Here is a 23,598-nt window from a genome sequence, read left to right as displayed (position 1 = left end):
ACTAAACTAGAGGCTGGGACTGTAGCTCAGTGGTAGAGCAATTGCCTTGCACCTGTGAGGCACTGGGTTCCATCCTCAGCACCCCATAAATATAAATAAATAAATAAAGATATTGTACCAGCTACAACTAAAAAAAGTTAAAAAATATATACTAAGTGAATACTAAGTTAATAGTACTCATCTTGGACAGATGATTTCATTTCTTTATATGTATGTGTCCAGAGGTAGTGTTGAAAAGCATGGACAGAGTTGTGGAGTGTAGTCATGTTCAAGGAATGTTGGAGAATTCAGCTTTTGGTTTGTTTTGGGGAGCTAGGCAGGCAATGCCAAGATTCTGAGGCCCAGACTGAAAGAAGTCACAAGTCTCCTGGAGGGTGTTCCTGTTGAAAGCCTTTTAAATTTGTTTAATTAGTCATACATGACAGTGGAGTAATGCATTTATGCACTTTGATGTATCCTATGATATATATTTGATATTTGATATATCATATGAAAAAAGTCTCAACATCTCTAGCAATTAAAGAAGTGCAAATCAAAACCTCTAAGGTTTCATCTCACTCCAGTCAGAATGGCAGTCATCAAGAATACAGGCAACGATAAATATTGGTGAGGATGTGGGGAAAAAGTACATTGCTGATGGGACTGCAAATTGGTGCAACCACTCTGAATGCAGTATCGAGATTCCTCCAGAAAACTCAGACTAGAACCACCATTTGACCCAGCTATCCTACCCCTTGGTTTCTATCCGAAGGACTTAGAATCAGCATACTGTTGAAATCCTCTTGAGCAAACACTGGGATCAAAGCAGCAGGTGAAATGACTCAAGTAGGAAACAGGGAATAATATCCGGGGATCAGATTTATTTAAACAAGGTCCTATTTTGAGAACATAGCCACCCCCTGCCCCGCACCCCATTCATGGGCATTCTTGACCATAGCGCCGGACACAGAGCAGTCAAAAAATACATACTCGAATGAATAAACAAAGACCCCCTTGTATGATGCTTTTGCTAATAATAGCAATGATAATTTCTTTTCACGTCTAAATATGCCTGAAAGTCTTCTAGGCAGTTTTCTTTTTCTTTTAATATATCTCAGTGTGACTTTTAACGAGTTGTAACTCTGTTCTTTCATCGTGATTGAAAATGGTTGTCACTGAGAGCTTGCAGCCGTGAAGAACAAGAGTCTGCCTTAAAAGCACACCTAGGCTTTGAGGATGGCTGTGGCGATGTGTAAGGCTGTCAGAGTTATGAAGCTCCATTGTGGAGATATGATTAGGGAACCATCGTGATGCCCTTGTTTTTGCATCTTTCAATGAGGACATTAAAAAAAAAATACATATATGTCTACCTCCGGGGGCTGTAAGGATGAAATGAGTTTAGTATCCTGGAAAGCTCTTGTCCTGCACCTGACAAGTAGCCCAACATGCATGTGTCCTCTTCCCCTTGCTAACAGAAGCTGCTGTTGCTCTGAACTTGCCCATGGTCAACAGGTGTGATCAGGCTTGGTCACAGGAGCCTGGCCTCCCTGTGGCTGCTGTCACATACATTCTGGATTGTTTATTTCAAAGGCTTTCTCTATGGATTATCTCCAGACTGGGCCCTGGACATTGTTAATGGACATTCTGTGGAGGCAGTCTCCAGTTGCATCAGAAAATAATATAAAATCAGGGCTCGATTCTGTTTGAAATCCACAAAAGGTTATCTGTTTGATTTATTCTTAATTTAAAACACTGACATGTTGCTTCCAAAAATCACTTCAAACATGATTTCCTCTGAAGCTCACGCTGCCTTCAACAGGAAAGAAAAAAAACAAAAAAACAAAACAAACAAGAGAATGCTCCTGCCCTGCTACTCCAGGATGATGTAGGGGAATTTTAAATTGACTCTCTTCCCTCCAATGGTTGATGAGTTTATAAATAAGCAGATGATTGACAGATTGACGGGAAGAAACCTAAATTTATTAGTGAGCTTGAACATGAGAGCCGAGCCGCACACATACAGGGTGAAACTCAAATGTAATTGAAGTTTATGGAGAGTCAACAAAGGGGTAGGGGATTAAGGTCTAGGGGCGAAGGGAGGTGCCAACAGGCTATGGAGAGTCTCAGGGAGGGGATGCTTACTGAGCAGGAATTGTTACCCAGGTGCAATCCTCCAAGTAACAGCCACCTGTGGGCATCCCCATCCTGACCAGGTGTCAGAAACTCAATCTCTTCTCCCTATGAAAAGATCTTTTCTAGACAGGAGGAGGGTGGACACAAAAGCCTGTTCCTATCTGCTGGCCCTGCGCTTTATAAATGTGGTTTTCCTTGATAGATGTAAATTTTCTTTAGAAAAGGGCAGCCTTTCAGAACCAGCCCTGTGGATCTGCTGAGGTCTGAAGTTTCTCTGAGGAACAAACTTGAGGTATACCAAAGAAATATATTTGGGATGGGATATTTTCCTCTCCACAAAGAAGGAATCGGCACCCCAGGAGTGGTGGGGCTTTGAAGTCTCATGGTTTGGAAAAGCACCAGACCTTTCCCTGTCACCTGGGCTGCGGACCCAGGCTTTCTGGTTTGACTCTACATCGTGGCTGAAACTTGTAGCATGGAGGGTCTTCCTGGTTCTTCAGTTTTCCTGGTTGGAAGATGCCCCATGCTTTCAGGAGGTATCTGGGTTTCCCATTGCTCCCTGGACTTCCACCCCTGGGAATTCTGTTAAGGTGCACTCCTTACTGATAGGAGGTTTATCATGTCCACATTGCATTATGATTAAAAAAAAAGTGAAGAGTGAAGTTGTCCTCTCAAGGGGGACTAAAATGGTTGATTTGAATGGTCAACTTGATTGGATTAAGAGATGCTCAAAATTAAGAGACTGCTGGGTGGGTCAGGGAGGATCTATCCAGGAATGATGGGCATGTGGAATAGCCAACGGAAGTGGAGACCCTCCACTCCAGCACCGTCCAATAGAATGATGGCTTGGATGGAATAAAAGTTGGAGGAACAAGGAAGCAGCAGCAGATGCAGACTCCATTCTTCTTGAACCGGTTCTTGATTGCTGCTGGGATCCTCTGAGGACACAGGACTCTGGCTTCTTCACTCTTCCAAAGTGGACTCTGCCAGTGATTCTCCAAGAAGTTTCTAGAAGCCTTCGATGTTGGACTAGGATTGCATTGTTGACCCCTCTTGTTCTGCGCAGCTGAACCGGTTCATCCAGCTCTCCAGCCTGCAGATGGCCATTGTGGACTCTCCAGCTTCTGGTCACAGGAGCCAACCTAATAAACCTTCTGTTTATCATTACACTACCTGTTGATTCTGTTCCTCTAGAGGACCTGAGTAACACAGGGACACAGCTCATTCCTTCATTCCATGAATATTTATTGATTACCTATTGTGTCATATTCATTGATGTACCTATCGGGGTTTGACTGTACATGGTGGCTGAAACTTATGCTGGAGCTGGGTCAAGAATCCAGAGCGATGGGGTGTTTCTGACGTCATTGGTTGGATTTGGGTGCTTGTAGCCCTGTACCTGGAGGGAAGAGAAGAGAGTGCCTTAGTCTTCCAGGATGTTTTCAGATGGTAGAGATGAAATATTCACTCTCTTTCCTGTTAATAAACTATGAGTGTTCCAGTCAAGAATATGTATCAACTTTTCTGGAAGCTATTTCTAGAACATCTGTGACTTATGGTACTGTAACAGTGGTCCACTTCATTCTTTGAATAGAGATAGCCCTTGTTGTTCTGCCACTGGGGCTTATTTTAAATGGGACATGTTTTTTTTTTCCCTCTTCTCCCTCTGCCAAATTAATAAGTGAATCTCAATCCCACTACAGGGAACATCTGGAATGTGGCCTTTGAAGAGGTATTTTAAAAGACCTCTGTTCTTCCCCATGGGCAGAAAGACAGCCTCTGGGACAGGAATCCCCTGTGTTGCTTCTTTGCTAGCAAAATACTAAACCTTCTTTTTCTCAAAACGATGTCCTTGTTATTAGGACTGAGCTTTTGGTAACAGTAATAGAATTCTTTTGTGTATGATCTTACACTCCCCCTCCCATTTTTTTTCTTTATCTTTTTTTCCACTTTTTCCCAAGGTAGCTCCTCTCTCTTACGTTTTACAAACTGTACAAAAACAGAGTTATGTTCACATTTTCTGCGCCCTTTTAAGATTTTTACTATTTGTGTTGATCTGTTCAATGCATTCATCTTCCCACACTGAAGGTTTCTGTTTTTACACCTTCCCTGTGTGAGGATTCCGTGGTGCCAACATCTTCAGTAGCTTCGATATCCTCCATATCTCCTTCCCTGGCTCTTTTTCTTCTACTTCTAGACTTTCCGTGCAAAGGTGAATTGTAGAGATCACTCAGTGAACAGTCTCAGGTTGTGGATCAGGATTTGGAGGCCCCCGAAATGAGTTTGGAAACTTTGTAATAGGCGATAACAGAGGTAGAAATAAAATCCTGAGAAGCTCCAAAGGGCCTTGGAATACCCTGCTGATCTCTCATTTTGCTCTTGGCCTCTTCTAGACAGTGGAACGCAAGCTGGAAAAAAAAGGATAAGGTTTGGAGAAATAATTCCATTGAAGTCTTTCTTCTTCCCAAAGCATCCCAGGGCACATGACCTGAATGATGGATGGTGTCCATAAAGACAGAGGCTTTGGAGTTACTAGAAGGGGGTTCCTGTCTTGGATCAGCCACTCAGTCTCACTGCAACTTTGCACATTTTACCTAATCTATTCAAATTTATTGAATTTCTATAAAATTGGATTCACTAGGACTCCGTGTATGGCATACTTGCATTATATAAGATAGTGTATCAATTGTTTAACATATGACTCCAGACACGGTGTGTCTTCAATTGATATTAGAGAGAAATCACAAATGATCCTTAATAAGGGCTCAAAACTTGTGTTTTTTTGTAAAAAAAAATAATACTCAATTAGTGGTCAAAAATAGGGATTATTTTATTCTTGAATGCCTTTTCAGGAGTCTTCTTAGGAAAAAATTCAACATTCAACATTGTCATATTGCTCATTTTAAGGTTTGGCCTGTGAATCATTTCTACAAACACACACTCCTTAGCACATGCTGTTTGCATTTCTGTGCATCATTTATGTTAGTTTTATCCAACCATTTCTGTTCCCGTGTTCATTTTTGTTATACTCTGAGTTTATATTCCAGGAACTATTACACACGTCATGTATTGTTTCCCTTCTTCAAAGACAATCATTCAACAAATCTCTACTGAACATCTTAGCCTACATGTAGAGGGGAAAGGCCTCTTTGAATTGCATCAAGGTGAGATTGGCTGATGGCAGAATTAAAAAAAAATGAAGATGTTTTGCATTATATTTTGGTATTGACCCAAATATTGACAAAAAAGATGAGGTGCTTAACTTTTCATAATGCGTTTATTTCTATTTTTTTTAACATCACTGGAATGTTTCCAGTGTTTACAGATCAAATGTGGTTAAGTAAATTTTTTAAATCGAGAAAAAAAATACTCTTGATGACAAATACACTTACCTAAGATGGGCATTTTCATTCAGGGGACACCTATTGAGCAACCAGTATTTGACAGTTTGATATTCACTGTGCTTGGGTACTCAGGAAGTAATAATTAATGAGACTTTCCCCCCCCTGGCTTTGAAGAACTCCTAAGTTTGCATAAAACACTGTAAAGAAACCCTTTTCAACCTTGTGAGGATAAAGACTTGCAGCTGCCCAGCTGTGGTGGGCTTAGCAGCGGTCAGGTTCACAGATCATCTCCTAGGGCACCATGTGACATGCCTGTCCTGGCTTGAGTTGGAGTGGGGGGGACCTATCAGCTAAGAGAAGCTGGAGGTCACTCAGTGTCCTTCCTGGCCTCATTGCCTGCCCCAGGTTGATGGTGAGGTTGCTGCTGCTGCCCACACCCGGCTGTTACTAAGCACCCTCTAGATCCCAGCCCAGGAAGAAGCATGTTTGACATGTTAAGTCCTACTCCTCAAACCCTCATTGCAAGGAAGAGACAAACTCCTCCATCTATGTATGAGATCACTGGCGTTCTGAAAGACTGCAGGAGCGTCCTAAGGTCGCACAGTAGGTGCACACTTGGCTGTATACTTGGCCCTTCTGACTCTTTTTCTTCTGTGCTACTGTGTCACTTTTGACAGATATTATGATGGTAATGTGCTGCCTCCTGTTCCCTGAGAGTATGACATTCGCACCTGTGACTGTCAACTTAGGGAGCTAGGAAGTGCCACTCACTATGAATCGTATGCGTAGCTTTTATGCATTCATTTACTAATTCATCCAAACTATATTTAGCAAGCCAGTCACACCGGCATTATCAAGATACAGAATTCAGGATCCGTCCTATGAAATACGAGGGTGAAACTAATAGGAGCGTGTGTGATAGCCGTTGGGTCTTTAATTTTGCCAAGAATGGAATTGTGATGTGTATACGATGATATAAATTCATCGAATAAGGAGAATATACCTTAAAATGCTTTAGAAAGGTGTCGTGTTGAAAAGTGACCCATTGTCTTTCAGTAATTCTGACACAGTCCGCCTTTCCGGTGGCCACACAAGCCATCACTTTCTCTGTCTGGGCACCTGATGACGTCATATGTTTGATGACAGGGCTGTGGTGAGTGAAAGATGCCGTTTTCAAATTCTAGAGAAAATTATATATCTGCAAGATGTTCCTGTTCTGAGGATGTGTGGACCTGAGTTCAGCTGATTCAGAACTGTCTTTTCATACCTGCCTAGGGCACATGTTGGTAGAGTAACCCATTGGATCTATTTCTAACTACTACTTGTTCTTGAGAACATTCTACATCTTCTCGTAATGTACTTTCTGTGTATTTTTCCTGAACCGAGTAGAATTTAATTTAACTAGTTGTACCTGAACTGTACATTCTCATAGTCATATGCTTTTTTTTCCCCCCCCATAAAAATGGCAAACAACCAAGAAGCATCCTAGTAAGCTTTGTCTTAGTATACCTCTGAATTCTTCAGGTTTGGATTTTCATATTCCTATCAGTCTCCCCTTTACATTTGGAAGGCATATTTCTTTGTATCTCTTAAGTAGAAAAACCTTAGGGACATTGGAAGAAAAAAAAATACTTTTCTCTAACAACAGAAAATAAGACATTTGTAGTCTTTATGAGTGGTGGTGAGGGATAGGGTCACTATTTCTAGGGCAAATAAATTCAGAGTATCCCATATCCTTCTAATGTAATAAAAGCAGAATAAAAAAGACATTTTCTTAGACTACAGTAATATACTGTGCATGCTCCCTTAATTGTAATTTTCAGAGGCTATAGTCCTACATATATATAAAATGTAAATTGCACAGATATACGGGTATGCTACTATATTCTATAAGAATGCAGAATAGAAGCTGGGTGTGGTGGCATACACCTGTAATTCCAGCAGCTAAGGAGGCTGAGGTAGGAGGATCATGAGTTCAAAGCCAGCCTCAGCAAAAGTGAGTTGTTAAGCAACTCCGTGAGACCCTGTCTCTAAATAAAATACAAAATAAGGCTGGGGATGTGGCTTAGTGATTGAGTGCCCCTGAGTTTGATCCCTGGTACCCCCAGCCCCCACAACCTCCTAACCCCACCAAAAAAAAAAAAAAACAGGTTAGAGGCAGAATTCTTAAAAAAAAAGTAGATAAGATAACAAGTATATGTGTATGTGCATATTTTTAAATGTTACTTGTGCATTCTAAAGGATTATCTGCAGGTCTCTTTTGAAAGCTCATGTACCTATAACATGAATAGAGATAATTCTTCATGCTTACCAAGTACACATGCAGGTGCACACATGTGCACACATGCACACACACACACACACACAGAGTCATTAATGCAAGTGTCTTCTCAACGGAAGTTGAGATTTCATCGCAGGCTGCTCCCTGAACATACAGATAAGTCTCCATGTCCAACACCACACAGCAGTCTTCAAACTCCTGAGAATGTGGGTGGTGGAGCCCGAACATGGATCTCTGTGCTCCTGTGTGTCCTTGACAGGAATAAAAATGTTGGGATCCCTTAGGATGCTTGCTGTGGAAGCTGTGTGACCTGAATGGGTTTTGGAGGGATGTCTCACAGAGATGTAATATTGGAACAGTCAAAGTTGCATCCCAAATGTACAATACACTGAATTTATAACATTCCTTATCACCGGGGTCCGTAAAAATCACATGCTACTTTAGGTCATTTAACTTTAGTCTCAGCAAATGGAACAGGAGGATCAGGCGATCTCACTTGGAATCCACATCTGCGAACATTGCATTTTCTGTATTTCCCGCTGAGAGACGGTTGTAACACATTGGAGCTGGATATAGCAGAGTGGAGGCCAGGTTCCATGGTCCTTGGCTTGAATACACAGTTCTTTCAGCCTGCAGAAGTCAATAAACATGGCTGCACTCTACAAAGGGCACCGGTGGACCCACTGTTTTGTGCATTTTTAGAGGTCCATAAACAATTTTAATTGTCGTAGTCATGCAGGTAATAAAAATGGTGTCAGAAGCAGGACTGATGGAATTGAAATGAGGCTACTGAACCAAAGTAGAAAGGACACAACACCGTCTGTGCAGAATGTCACTGGGTCCTTTGGAAAGCATGGGGACTTTTCTTACACTTGCCAGCCTTGCGTTTTTCTTCCCAGTGCTCCTGTGTGAGGTTCTCTCCCAAGGCGCTGCAATCTGTTCATAACTTCTTGGCATCAGTTCCTGGAAGAAGGCCAAAGAAATTGTCAAATATTGCATGGGATGCAAGTGGCTTGCTTGGATTTTTTGTAGTCTTCCTTCTTTCTCTTAGGGCTGAAGATATTACAGTTTTCTATGTCTCTTCATTAGTAGTTTGTACCCCACTGAGTTAGGAATAATAGATGAAATTTAGCCCTTCTGAGCGGTATTCATTCAGTGATGACCACTGGTTAAAAAAAAAACAAACCCAAAAGCACGACGCTGACTTATTTGGATTCTGGATGGGTAACAGGAGCCCTTAGCTGGTCAAAGCTGTGTTCATGGGACAGCATCAGGAAACAAGGTTATAAACACCCTTAGTGACTGACAGCTCATCCTCAAATCATCTGGGAATCCACGGCAAGAGGACTGGGTTCAAGGTTTCCTTCATTTCACGTGTTGATTTGTTCTAAGATCGTCGGCTGGACGTGAGCACACTTGCCTGGAGACGGACTGTTGATTTGAAGGCTGTGCTTCAGTCCATAATTGACAGAACCCTTCCCTTTTTTCATCTGTATTGTTTCCTTTGGACTCGTTGGTCACAGTGGCCAACAAAAGGAGGTGGCTATTGTTCAGAATAATTCCTGGAGACCTGCCAAGGAGATCTACAAATGGGGGTCTGGTGCAAAAAAAAAAAAAAAAAAATTTGAATCTGCAAGAGAAGGCACATCAACAATTCTTTCAATGATAAGTGCCATTATGTGGCTGTTTCCTGCAGGTCTGCCCTTTGAATGACTTCTGTTATTCCAAGATAGAAATTTACAGGATTTGTTGTTGTTGTTGTTTGTTTTTTTAAAGCAACAGAACAAGGCTATTGTTTGGGTATGAAAGTAGAAATTGGAGAAAGGCAAGTTAAATATTTGTGTATGTGTGTGTGTGTGTGTGTGTGTGTGTGTGTGTGTGTGTGTTTGACAGAGACCAGGTAAAAATTGCTTTAAAAGTGGCTCCTTAGATGGAAATTATTTCTAAAATTATAACTTTCCAATCTATCCCTAGGTGCTATAAACTGCGAACAATGATCCTGTCTTAGCAGCTAACAGGTCACAGTGGAACGAAGTGGAACTTAATTTACTGGTAAGAATATTTTCCTTAATCAGTTGCCTCGTGCATTTTGATCGTATTTAATTAATGCAATCCACAGCACAAGAACGGAGCCAGAGGGAGAAACATGGAATAAGAGAGTGTAGAAATGTTGTGTCTACTAGTTTTAGAGAAGATACGGCCCAGGCATACGATGCATTGGGGTGTGTGTCGTTTATTTTCTGAGTTTCCCTTAACATGCTGACTTGTTTTGGAAAGAGCAAACCCCTGACCTTCACGTTATTTTTCTCACCTCTTGGCATATGTGAAAGTGCCCTCTCGAGGATATTTATCTAAATGTCACATTGAATAGAAAAATGAATTTGACCACTAAGTTCTCAGAAGCTTGTCTCCCTAGGAGGCTTGAGGTTTTGTTGAGGAATCTTGTATTTTTTTTTGGGGGGGGGAGGTCAAACAGAGCTCACCCCTTCATGATCTGAAGGAATTTCAGCTTCAGGAACTGTCCCTGGAATTGGGATTCATCTGCAGTCCGATCTGGATCCTCTCTTTTAGAGAGTTTTCTCAAACTCTTTGTCGCAATACTGAGTCGAATTATAACTGATTTCAAAGTATTTGGCACAAACACACTGCGCTGTGGCTTTGGGGAAGCTGTTTACCTTTTTTACCCTCCATTTCATAATTTGCAAAGTTGGAATAATTGTTGTAACTGCCTGCAGGCACAGCTTAAACTCGATGGGTTTGATAACAGTTATTAGCACTGTTTGGTCTCTGGCACCGTACTCAATTTGGTAAATGTCAATAATTAGCATCATTATTAGTTTTCAAAGACAACGTTTTTTTTTTTCAAAGAAAAAAGTTTTTCTTTCCCTTAGTCATATTTTAACGAGTGATTTTCTTCTTATGTTCTTAACTGTGCGTCTTGTGAACAACAGAATATATACTACCGGAGAATTATTATTTGATGCACACAGAACTTTCCTATAGGTGGGTGGTAAATGGAACTTTAATAAATATAAGATAATGTAGCAAGAGGCAGAGCCTCTGGCCTTGGTGAGCCATTGTGAGCGTGCCTAGTTCCTGGTAAGCCCAGAGACCTCCTGTGTGAATGGGGCTTATTCCAGGAATCCGTCTAACAGAAAACCACTTGGAGCAGACCTGCCCTCTCTGTCTCACTCACTGGATTGGTATCACCTTATGGAATTTGCTCTGAGCAGGGCTTCTCTGCACAGGCTGTCTAACTCCAGTTAATCTACAGGTCTATTAGAAGATTAAAAACCCTTTGAGAGACACTGTCATGTCCTTAGGGAAAATTCCTGAAATCTGATTAACCAGATTCTTTCGGGAAGGTGCACTGATTCCATTAAAACACTTTTAGCTTTTCGCTCTAAGTAAATTTCTTGTTCCCGAGAAACCTGGGTAAAGCTCAGAAAGTAAAGGGTACGAAACAATATCCAGGATATTAACTTTTGGGCACAGACGTTATGCTACTAAAGGGGCCTTAATTATGGCAATGGCGTATTAATAATTGAATCTGTGGCTCTTATGGAAACGGATAGAGAGCCACAGAATGCTCTACTGACTCATCATCATGCTGCCTTTCCTTTGTTTTATTGAATCATATTTATTTCTTGTGTTCTCTTTGTTTTTTGATGATTGATCAAATCTTTTTTTTATCAAATCATTATTTAATCCTACATAATACCTTCTCTCACCATCAATTTTCAGGGTGGTGTTTGAAAAAAAATAATCCATGAATCTTCCAGCAAGGGTTTAGAGAACCATATGCTAGAACACACAGGTGCACTTGCTACTTATTCCACATTGCTACATGCTATGCACACATGCTTACTTAATCCTTACTTAATTAATTTATTTTTATTTTTTGATGGTGCTGGGAATTGAACCCAGGGCCTTGTGCATACAAGGCAAGCACTCTACCAACTGAGCTATATCCCTAGCTCCATCCTTAATTTTTTTGAATAAGCTTTCTTTTTGTCAGCTTTCCAACCCTCACTATTCAGTCTCCCATGACATCTGCTTTAAAATGAATTGAAATGATAGCCAGGTGCCTTGGTACACACCTGTAATCCCAGTGGGTCCAGAGTCAGGAGGATCACAAGTTCAAAGCCAGCTTCAGCAATGGTGAGGCACTAAGCAACTTAGCGAGACCCTGTCTCTAAATAAAAAAAATATGAAATAGGGCTGGGGGTGGGGCTCAGTGGTTGAGTGCCCCTGAGCTCAATCTCCGGTACCCAAAAAACAAAAAAGGAATTGAAATGATCCCCTAGACTCCGATGAGACTCTAACACAGGAATACTAATTTTGCTCTTAAGTTTTCCAACACGCAAATTTATCTGAACTTAGAGCACCGTTTATTGAGTTTCAGAGTTAGAATTTTCTGAGGTTGTTTGTGCCTATAGCACAGATTTCAGTTGATCCATGCAGCTTATTCATCGCCATACCTGCGTATAATTTATCGGAAGGGGATATTCTCCGTGCATCTCAACAGGAGGCCTAATGACAGAAGCTGTTTTTGCAGCAGTAGTTCAAGATGAAACATGTAGCAGAAGGTCACCTTGGGGCACGCAGGAGACTGATTGATGGTGCTTATCTCTCCACCCTGCTCCTCCTCCTGATTTATGGACTTTGATGGGTTCTTTATATAAAAGGCCAGGCCACATGTCCTGATAGTCCAGGAGAGAGAGTGATATTTTCATTTAATCTTAATTAAGTGCTTTCACGTGAGCGGGGACGTGAGCTGGTTTCCCTGGACAGTCTGTGGAGTTGCAATGAAATATCGACTGTTTTTCAGGGATGCCCAGGTCCACGGTCGCAGACCATATATGTGTGTGGTCCCAGCAGGGCTTGGCTCCTCTGCTCTGCTCTGCTCTGCTCTGCTCTGCTCTGCTCTGGGGAGGGCAGGATGGCACAGCCTCACCTTGCAGAGGTGCACAGGGAGCTGCACACCGTACCTGTGCAATTTGGTTGGCTGATCCTTGCTCTGCCTTGCTCTAGCCGTGGTCACAAGCCTTAGCCTCACTAACAATTATATGTGTGAGCATATGTGTGTGTGTGTGTGTGTGTGTGTGTGTGTATGAATTCATCTCATAAACATGTCTTCAAAGGCAGCATCCACGTGTGTGTGTGTGTGTGTGTGTGTGTGTGTGTGTGTATGAATTCATCTCATAAACATGTCTTCAAAGGCAGCATCCACGTCAAATTTCTATTTGCATCATTATCACTGTGCACGAAGCTCAGGGTGTAGCAGATGCTTTGTAAACGCAGGTCAGGAAGGAAGAAAGAAACGGAGGGATGGAGGGAGGGAAAAACCTCCTGATAGATCATTCCCTGGATACCTGCTGTGCCCAGAAGTGTCTGGATGGCTTCAGTCTCGCTAGGAGTTTCCCGTTATGCTGAAGTGTGGTTTTGGGTTTTGATGAGTTGTCCTGTTCCTTTATCTATGCGCCTTCTGGTAGCCCCACCCTGGCCAGGTGGGTCCTGACCTCTCCCTTGGCATTTGTGTGAGTCTCCTTCCCTTCCGGACCAGTGGGAAATAAAAGCGTGTGTGCGAGTCACTGTGCGAAAGGAAAAACCTCTTTTCAAGAAGTCCTGATCGGAAGCCAAATAAAAACTGATCTCCTCGGGAAGACGTTCCCCAGGGTGGAACAATTAAGTATAGTTTTGCAGTGTTTCTTGAGAAGGGGCGTTCAGAGGCGATCAAAGATTCCATCAAATGCTAGAATATCGTGCATAAATTATTAATGTTCCATATTTCAAAATGATGCTAGTAAACAGTATCTCTTTTTTTTTTCCTTCTCCGTGAATATGAATGCATTAGCGTATCTCCATGCCCCTCGCCTTGGAATTAATCATTCCTATCTATATTTGATGTTTACGCCGTTTCAATATTTATGGGCTGTGACGCTCCTTCATTGTTTACCTACTTCAGGGACATGCAGAAGCCACACAGTTCCTTAGCCAACACCGCTTTTCATTCATCCTTCTTTGGGCTTTTCTTTGGATGACCTCCAATTTGCCTACATGATTTTGGTAGGAAGGTGCCAAAAAATACATTTTGTTTCATCTGGAGTTTTATAGACGTCGCTTTTCCTCAAATCGCATACAGAAATAAATGTGATTTCCAAGGCATGAAAATTCAGCAAGGACTCCAAAGGGAAGCTGAGATACAACAATATGTCCTTCGAATGCTACGGGTAGATCTTAAGGCACCAGAAAAAAAGGGCATCTCAAAAATCAAAACATCCTAGAATGAGCACAGTGTTAAAAAATGTCATTTTTTTTCAGCCTAAGTCTATGATTTTATTGCAGGATTTCATCATTACTGTCAGTGGTAGGTTTTTCTCATTGCTTTACTGAAGTATAATTGACAGTACAGAGAGCTGCACATATTGAACATGTACGATTTGGAGAGTTGGGCATGTGCAAGGCTATTCCTCAGTCAAGGCCATAACATGGTCATTACCTCCAAAAATTTCTTCCCGGTCCCTTTGTTTTGACTGATTTTTTTAGATTTTGATAGGTTTGGGTTCAGTCTTCATAGACATTTTCTTCTTCTTTTGTTTATTTTGCTTTCTTTGCGAACACAGAAGGCAGAATTCTTTTACAAAAAGAGGAACAGCTGCCATTTCCTCAAGAGAAAACAATGGATAAAATGACCATTAAATTATTAAAGATAAGCACAGCACATCAGGTGCAGTGGTGCATGCCTGTAATCCCAGTGGCATGGGAGGCTGAGGCAGAAAGATCGTGAGTTCAAAGCCAGCCTCAGCAAAAGCGAGACTCTAAGCAACTCAATGAGACCTTGTCTTTAAATACAATATAAAATAAGGCTGGGGATGAGGCACAGTGGTCATGTGCCCCTTGTTCAATTCCTGGCAAACACACACACACACACACACACACAAAAAAAAAAAAAAAATATATATATATATATATATATATATATATATATAGACACAGAATCCCAGAAACACTTGGATGACCTCTTTCATGAGCAAACTATTTTGCTCTTATGTTGAAATTTAAAAGCCCTGCTCATGTAGCAACATGATATACTAGACACATAAAATGTCCACGTAAATACAAAACACAACCAAATGACTTAGAGCAAAATCAAATGAAAGGAGAAAATTGTGTTTCCTCAAAAGAAAAAAAAAAAGAAAATAGCCATTTTCACCCTAAGGCAACCCATGCTGGGGAAAAATACCATGTATAACATTGACAGAAATCATAGACCTCCCCCCTGCACAGCGGATGGAATTGGGTTGCACAGGTGGGCAGGTACTCGAGGCCTTGGAAGGGCAGCAGATCCAAGAAATTCATCACCGCTCTCAGCCCAGAGCTGGGCAGGAGATGGCAGGGGCAGCCTGCATGCAGCCTCGTGATGGAGTGTGGAATGAGGAGGTAAATCAAAGCCTCCCATCAAAGGCTCATTTAGCCTGTCTTAAGTGATCATACAGAGAAAGGCAGCCCCATGCACAGGGTTCAAAGATGAGTGCTTTCACTTATACCACAGCACCCTGTCTTATATAGCATGGAAAAAAAAATAGGAAGGGTAGAAAAAAAGGAAAAACACATCAAAGCTGTCTGAGAACCCTGTGCAATATAATCTCCCTTTCTTAAGGACAGCATACACTGTTAGAAAAATGAGAATGATTTTTCATAATGTGTTTGAGTTCTGCCTTTAATATTATGAGGATCCAGCTCCGCAGGCTTGGATAGCTGATTTGCAAGAGTCTTCTCTGTAGTCTCTTCTGTCCACTGCAATTATAACCCCCCCCTTTTTTTGGTACAGGAATTGAACTCAGGGGCACTGGACCACTGAGGCACATCCCCAACCCTATTTTGTATTCTATTTGGAGACAGGGTCTCCCTGAGTTGCTGAGTGTCTTGCTTTTGCTGAGGCTGGCTTTGAACTCAGATCCTCCTGCCTCAGCCTCCTGAGCCACTGGGATTATAGGTGTGTGTCATGGTGCCCAGCAGTTGCTTCCCATTTTGATGTGTGTATTACAATTCTCTTTGCAACTACAAGCTGCAGGTAAGTAATCTTATATTTGAGAGATTATCGTCTGTTAAATTTTAGTTGGACCAGGGACCCGGGTTCTATTGCTAGCATGCTAATTTTTTTTTTTAGCATGCTAATTTTTAACTTCTTTCTAACCAGCTATTTCAAGCCTCATACAGCATTTACTGTTTTCAGTATATACTGTGGGTATAACAACTTGCTTCACTGTACATGAGTGTTCTATAGGAAAAGAATTAAAACTTTCCCTGTACTCTCCTCTTTTTGTGTGTGCCTGTGAATTAATCTATCAACAAACAACAACACAAATTAGGAGGAAAGGCTTGCCAGTTTTATTTGTTGTGAATAATTTAATTTTTATGTGCATAGAAGCTGTCATAGAAAAAGAAGCAAAACAAACAAAGAAGCAGTTAGACCCAAGAGGTTTATATACCATTTTAACAAAGGATGATACATTGTGGAGAAGTGGGAAGACAGAGGAGAAGGTTTTGAACTTCTATGGGCAGTGCATGGGAGAAAGTAGACGTGTGTAGTGTTCACGGAAGAGAAGGGTCATTTAGGACAGTTTCTTCTTGCAGACCCACCAGAGTACCAGCTTTCTGTCTCCGGGGTAAAGATTTTCCTCTTGACACAGAAGAGGGGAGGAGAACATTATAAGGGGAAATGCATCTCCCATTTTTAGGCAGAAAGAAGGTGATATGGGGGCTTTCTAGGTTTGTTGCTTTTTAACTGCCTTTGGCTCAAAATAGTTCTTAAGCTAGTGTGCCATTTCCAGGTGCTGTATTCTGGTTTCCTTCAATTCCTGTATTTTATATTCTCCTGTCTTCGTACTATGTATATATATATATATATATATATATATATATATATATATATATATATATATATATATATATATATTAGACAGTTTCAATCCTGGGAAAATTGCAAAATGGCAGTGGAAGTAGGATGAATCTCCTTATCAGTTGTCTTTCCATTTGTCTGATTGTAGGACATTGGATGACCTTCTCGGAGTGCAACCTTTTTTAGGAACGTTCATTCCTGGGTTCCCTGGTTGTGCTGTGACTGTTAAGAGATGCTGGGCTGAGGCTAGAGTAGCAAACAGGAGTAGAAAGGGTTCTTAACCTCATGCAGCTTGCAATCTATCTGAATCGCCACGCAAACAGGAGGAATGCTGTTCTGTTACCTGCTCCAAGGGAGTCAGATCCATGGGAATTTGACTCACAGTGATCTGAGGCTTCTCTAATGAAGACAGAGATAACAAGAAAACTAGGTAAGAATATAGGCAGAGGATCCAGCAGATTAGCTCTTATCAGTATGCTTTCAGTCTTCTCTCTTTTTTTTTTTTTAAACTGAGGTTTGAACCTAGGGGTACTTTACCACGGAGCCAATCCCCACTCTAGTTTTTTTTTTTTTTTTTTTTGGCACTGAAGATTGATCCCCAGGGGCGCTTAAGCACTGGGTCACATCCCCAGCCCTTTCTTGCTTTATTTATTTATTTAGATACAGGGTCCTGCTGAGTTGCTAAGTACCTAAGTTGCTGAGGCTGGCTTTGAACTTGTGAAAGGGTAAAGTTTCTAAGCTGGAAAGCTTGAATGTAAAAGATTAGGTATTATTAAGTTCCTCTGTTACACCCAGAACCTGGAATTCCTGAGATAGTTAAAACAACGCCCTACTGGCCATTTAGCCTAGGGCCCTGTGCAGTTTGTCACAGGGCCCGAACCAATCAGTTTGAATGTGTAACCCGCTTAGGAATGACCAATCACCCCGGCCCGACCTGTTCCCGCCAATGAATGTGCCAATCACGTCTCAGAGTTGTTGTTCAATTTTCCCGCGCCTCATGATGATTTGTTCTGATGTATGCAAAGCCCACCACCGCCCTCTCCAAAAAGTGTACTTAAGCTCTGCTTGACCTTTGCTCTGGGCTCTGGGCTACTCTCCCTTCTTGAGTGGGCACAGAGCCCCAGCGCGCTGGAATGGATCCCCAATAAATCCCCTTTTGCCAATTGCATGGAGTAAGTCTCTTGTGTGGTCTCTCCCTCCGAAGCTCCGCCGGACCCCTCTTACACTTGCAGTCCCCCTGCCTCAACCTCCCAAGTCCCTGGGATTACAGGCATGTGCCTCTCTACCTGGCCTCCCTAGTCCTTTTTTGAGAGAGATTCTTGCCAAGTTACTTAGGGCATTTGCCAAGTTGTTGAGGCTGGCCTCGAACTTGCAATCCTCTTGCCTCAGCCTCATGAGTGGTATGTGTAAAGTCAGTGCCTCAACAGTAGAGGGAAGAGAGCTACAGATAATCTATGGATCTGAGAGGCAGAAAACCCTGAGGCTGCCAGGTCTTCTAATTCGGCAGTTTCTGACTTGAGGGTTTTTGAACCAATTGGTCAACCTTTCTGGAACTTGAGCTGCTGATCTGTAAACGGGGGATCATAATCATGATCTCAGAATTGTCTCAATTAATGTTCCTGATTATTAGCCTCTTCCTCTTTAGCATCACACTGATGGGATTTTAGACAAATCATTTCCAACTCTAACCTTTAACTTCTTTCTTTTATCAAATGGGTGGCTATGGAAGGAAATAATTTCAAGGTACCTTCCTGTTCCAACTTCCCATTTTTCCCTAAGCATATCCAGAACCGGCAAGTTCAGTCCAGATATTTTGTTGTTGTTATAGTTGCTGTTTTTTAAATAGACTTCAACAAAGAAGCATAATTCTACCTTTTCGGCAACTTTACTCACATTTCCTTAATCCACATCATAGCGGTTTCTGTTATCTTAGATTCAATTCTGGAGCACATATTTCTCGCACTAAAAAGGCTTTCAAGTGTTTCCCTGGGACATTTAGTTTCCCATCATGGTTGGTTTCTCCAGTCATTCTCTTTATCACCGTTTTACAGTCCTGTTTAAAATGAATTCACTTTTTTTTTTTCCAACAAAAAGTGTCCAGCTGTGTTGAAAATTGGAACACAAGGAACTGTAACATCAAATGGTAAGAAATCAGCCTTCAGGGCAAGTTTGCAACCACCTCTGTCTGTAAAGACCACCAGCAACACCCCAAAGCATGTTTTATTCCCCCTTATAAAATATAGAATATTTCTAAGACTCTTGCGTCTGAAGTAAAATTATATTATACTTCTAAAATTAGAAAAGGGCCAACTATTTCACCCACCTCTTAGTTCTCACTGATTTAAATATGTAAATGTTTAGTTTCATTAGCGCCCCTTCTCATTACTATTTATTCTTCATTTACATTAAGATGGTTTAAATTTACAAAGTTCGCTTTTGAATATATTTATGCTAAACTTGGAATTTTTTTTTTTGTAATGCCACAGATATAACAAAGAATCCAGGTACATTTTTTTTTCCTACTTGGTATCTTGAAATTTCTTCTCCTGATGAATACACTAAGTGCCTCTATTCTATCCTTATCCTTAGGGGCTAGATATTATATACATTAAATAGGTGGTTCCTGTACTATCGGCCCTAAATTACAGGTTAGAAAACAGAGGTTGACTCACTCAGTCGACTGTATATTTGCTGATTTGAGAGTCAGACCTCCTATATAATTCTCCTGACTTACAGAGCATTTCACATTTCATGTTGCTGAACTGATTTCCCAGCTTAACACCAGTTGGACACCTGCAAACCCCCTTCACGATCTGTTTCTGCTTAAACTGGTCAATCTTTGTTTGGTCAATCATTCTGCTAGTAAGTGGTATTTCATATTGATTTACCTTTTGGTTTTTCCTTGTAAGATTTCCCAGTTTATCTTCTGCCTCTGTCCAAATACGCTTTTCGTTTGCGAATGTCCAATTATTCCTCTTTCATTTTGGGTGGAAGACTGGTGAGCATTGATGAATCTAGATAATGAAAGACTATCGTGACTGTAATATAACTGTACAGACACCGACATTAGCAAGGCCTAATGACCTTGTGAGTCTGAGGCTTTGCTTTGGGCATGTGGACTGAAGCAGGTTGAATTTCACCTTCTGTACTCAGAATATGTGCTTTTGCAAGTCACTTGATCTCTTTGAGCTTTAGTTTCTCATCAGTAAAGAGCAGATAATAGTATTTTTTAAAAATAGAGCCATCCTTATAATTGTGTTATACTTTGTACAGCATAAAGGCTCAATATCAATCGAATTACTTTCATTGTCCTGGTCACAGGGGTGAATGCATGGCCCAATATAAGACAAAGGTGCACATTTGATCACCTGGTCATTCAGAGTCCTTCCCTGGATTTGTGTGAACCCAAGTTGGGTGCACAGAATTGGTCTCAGACCTGGACAACAGAAACAAGAAGACAGACTGAAGGAGGTGGATTCTTGGACTCAGGGGTCCCTGAGGCTCCCCCCCCTCATCACCGCTATTCTTTTGTTTTTGCTTTTGGACCAATGAAGTCCCCTTACACTGGGGTTTTGTGACCCACTCATGGATTCCAGTAATACCACATGTTAAATATTTTTTTTTTTTTATTGCTCATGTTCTTCAAGTTGACACTTAATTCCCAACATCATCGTTTTAATGATTTATTTCTATGTTGGTTTTCTATCTTCCTCTGAACTGATGTGTGAGCACCATTTCGACAACGGAGAACTCGCCGTCCTGTCCTCTTCCATCCGCTAAGAGAAAATCCTTAACACGTGGTACACACTTGGTGTATTGGGGGTGAATAAATAGATGGCGAAAGAAAGGAAGTCACAGTCTTTTAAAGGGCTCCCTAATCAGAACGGCACACCTAGCATTTATCAGGCACTTGGTGTTGAAACCGCTGCCCTGTTGGATATTGCACACCTTTGGAGGTCAGTGCAATTGCCATCATTTTGCTAATTGCACCGTGGCCACACCCTGTCCAGATTTTGCTATATGAGAACCTTTTTTCCCAGGTGCTGGCAGGACTGCTGTTGGCCAGCCTTCAAGCATCAGCCAGTTTCAGGGATGGCCTCAGCTGAAGGCCACTCCTTCATGCTCCAAGCCATGTCCCCTTTCCAGGGCAGCCCACTCCTGGTGCTTGATATGATAAAATAAAGTTCCAGCAGCTTTGGCCCAATTCTCAACAGCTCTAGGGGTCAGCGCTGCTTCAGATTCCGGGCAGGTTAGATGTGGATGCTGCCTCCTGTCTCACTCTCTCTGTGGCCAATTAGGCCTCCTTCCTATCCCTTCCCCATAGACTGATCTCATATTTCCCTGAGTCTGCTCCTGGGGAAAGCAACCTGGTTTATTAACCTCCACAGGCCCCTGCCCCAGCTAGTAGCGAGGTGTACACTGCTGTGACTAAAAGAGACCCGGACAGCGCAACTGTAGGAGGAAATGTTTATTTGGGGGCTCACAGTGTCAGAGGTCTCAGTTCATAGAGAGCAGACTCCATTCCTCAGAGCTGGAGGTGAGGCAGGACATCATGGCGGAAGAGGGTGGTAGAGGGAAGCAGCTCACAAGGTGATCAGGAAGCAGAGAGACTCCACCCTCCAGATACATATATATATCCAAAAGCCATGCCCCCAGTGTCCACTCCCCCCAGCCACACCCCACCTGCCTTCAGCTACCTCTCAGTTAATCCCATCCATGGTAATTAGTTCACTGATTGGGTTCAGGCTCTCCTAAACCCAATGAGCTTTTGGGGGGACACCTCCCCTCCAAACCATTGCACAAGGTCTCTCTTAGGACGTAAGGTGCACAGAGGCCCGTCAGAGCTGGGACAGACTGGGCATTTTCTAGGGTCTTTAAAGATGAGCCGTGCAGCTGGGACACAGGAAACCAGAGGCACAGACATTGATGGCGCATCCGGCATCAAAGGGTGTGGGGTCTTATCAGCATGTGTCTCAGGCTGTTTCTGCTGCTTTAATGGGAAACTGTAGATGGGATACTTAATAAAGGACGGGAATTTATTTCTCACAATTCTCCAAGCTAGGACGTCCAAGATCAAGGCACTGGCCTCCAATGAGGTCCTTCATGTTGCATTTTCTCAGGGGAATCTGGGGTTTCTTATGCAGCACATGGTAGACAGTAGAAGAGCAGGCTTGCCAAACACTGCATGAAGCCTGTTTTATAGTAATTTTAAACCCATTTTTTTGGGGGGGAGTAGCGCTGTTATGATTTGAAGCTGAAATATCCCCCCAAAACTCATGTGCTAGGTATTGCAGCAAGGTTCCGAGGTAGAACTTTTAGGAATTGACCTCAGGGTGAGGGCTGTAACCTCATCAGTGGATCAATTCATTTAGTGGGTTAATAGTTTGAATGGACTACTGGGTGATGATTTAGGCAGGTGGGGCTTGGCTGGAGGATGTGAGTCTCTGGGGCATGCCCTGGGAGACTATATCCTGTCCCTGGCTCCTGTCTCTTTTACTTCCTGTCTGCCTTAAGCTTTCTTTTGTCATTCCTGTCTACCATGATGTTTTCTGCCTTAGAGCCAGCAGACTGTATGAAATCCTTTGAAACCAGGAGCCACAGTGAATCCTTCCTCCTCTAACTTGTTCTCATCAGGTATTTTTGTCACAGCAACAAAAAGCTGACTCATACACCCTCGTGACCTAAACACCTCTTCGGAATCCCAGCACTTAATACCATCACATAGTTATCAACTCCTGTATTTTGGAGTGGACACCATTAAATTGTGGAAACATTTTGGAAAGTAACCAGAATTATAATTTCCTTTGTTGTTACCCTGCTATTTTCTGTGTATCAGGATACATTTCTATCCCCATTTCTAAACACAATGGTTCTGCCCTTTTGGTCTCATTTCTGCCCTATGAAATCATACTTGGATTCAAGCTTGAAATATTAATTTTTCTTACAGAATGCTATTCATAGATGCTTTCATTCTTAATCTTCTCACAGACTTCCTACTATAATTGTAGTGAAAAAAAAAAGGAAAACCAGTTTTCTGGGAAAAGGTTGTTTTGAACTATGAGTTGTTATAAATTCAGTCAATTTCATACAGCTAAAAGATCTCTTTTCTTACCCACTGAAATGACTGGCCTCCCAGCTGTTAGGATTAAAAGGCCATAGGGAAGATTACCCAGACTTTCATGTGAGTATATAAACCTTTTTAGATATTAATAGTAACTGATTTTTTATGCTGTATGAACATAAAATTGTAAATCATTTAAGTAACTCTTAGAACTTTGTCCCTTGGAGGTCATGAAGAAGCACAAATTAGCATCACAGCTGTCTTTTTGTTTGATAACTAGTAAGGCTTGTGTGTATAGATGTATTTCTATGAATTATATTGTTGAACGGTATAGAAAAGGAATCTAAATGCTAAAGGATCTCATTTCATCATGGGCAAGTGTGAGTGCATCGTGAAAGTTGGTTGGTATCTGAAATGGGAAAACTGTGGAGATGAATGGGTCATGTGTGTATGCAGCAGGCTTAATTTTCTTGTATTATTTCCCCCAGTATTTCCTGACAAACTAGAATGACAGTTCTTACCTTTGATTGCCTGTAGACATCAATCCAAGGACCGCTGGATGGGCACTGTGGCTCACGAGGTGGAGCCAAGGTGGCTGTCATGGTTCTTGTCATGTTGGTCAGCTTCTGTCCAGGGTCTTGTACAACAGTGAGGGTTGAGAACCAGGGTTCCATTAAAATTTCTGGAAGAAAGGAGTTAAGGTTTAGATATGAGATGTCCTCGAAAGCTCAGTGTGAGACAGTGCTAAAATGTTCAGAGGTGAAATGGTTGGGTTATGAGAGCCTTAACCCAGTCAGTGCATTAATCCACTTTAATGGATTAACTGGGTGGTAACTGTATGCAAGTAGGGTGTGGCTGGAAGAAGTGGGCCCTGGGGATGTCTCTTTGAGGTCTA

General features: G+C 41.8%; 1 protein-coding gene across 5 annotated transcripts in view; it reads left to right on the top strand.

Annotated features, from left to right (window-relative positions):
* Positions 1 to 23,598, top strand: part of Chl1 (cell adhesion molecule L1 like) — a 595,242-nt gene that overhangs the window by 439,923 nt on the left and 131,721 nt on the right. For all 5 annotated transcript variants that reach the window (XM_078033574.1, XM_078033576.1, XM_078033571.1 and 2 more), the window contains one exon: positions 9,712 to 9,789. The gene's annotated coding sequence lies outside the window, so the exon portion shown is untranslated. The remainder of the gene's footprint in view (positions 1 to 9,711; positions 9,790 to 23,598) is intronic.

This window comes from Ictidomys tridecemlineatus, chromosome 16, assembly GCF_052094955.1.
Source record: "Ictidomys tridecemlineatus isolate mIctTri1 chromosome 16, mIctTri1.hap1, whole genome shotgun sequence".
Lineage (NCBI taxonomy): Eukaryota > Metazoa > Chordata > Mammalia > Rodentia > Sciuridae > Ictidomys > Ictidomys tridecemlineatus.
The sequence above is the reverse complement of the archived record's forward strand: the minus strand, read 5'-3'. Positions and strand labels throughout refer to the sequence as shown.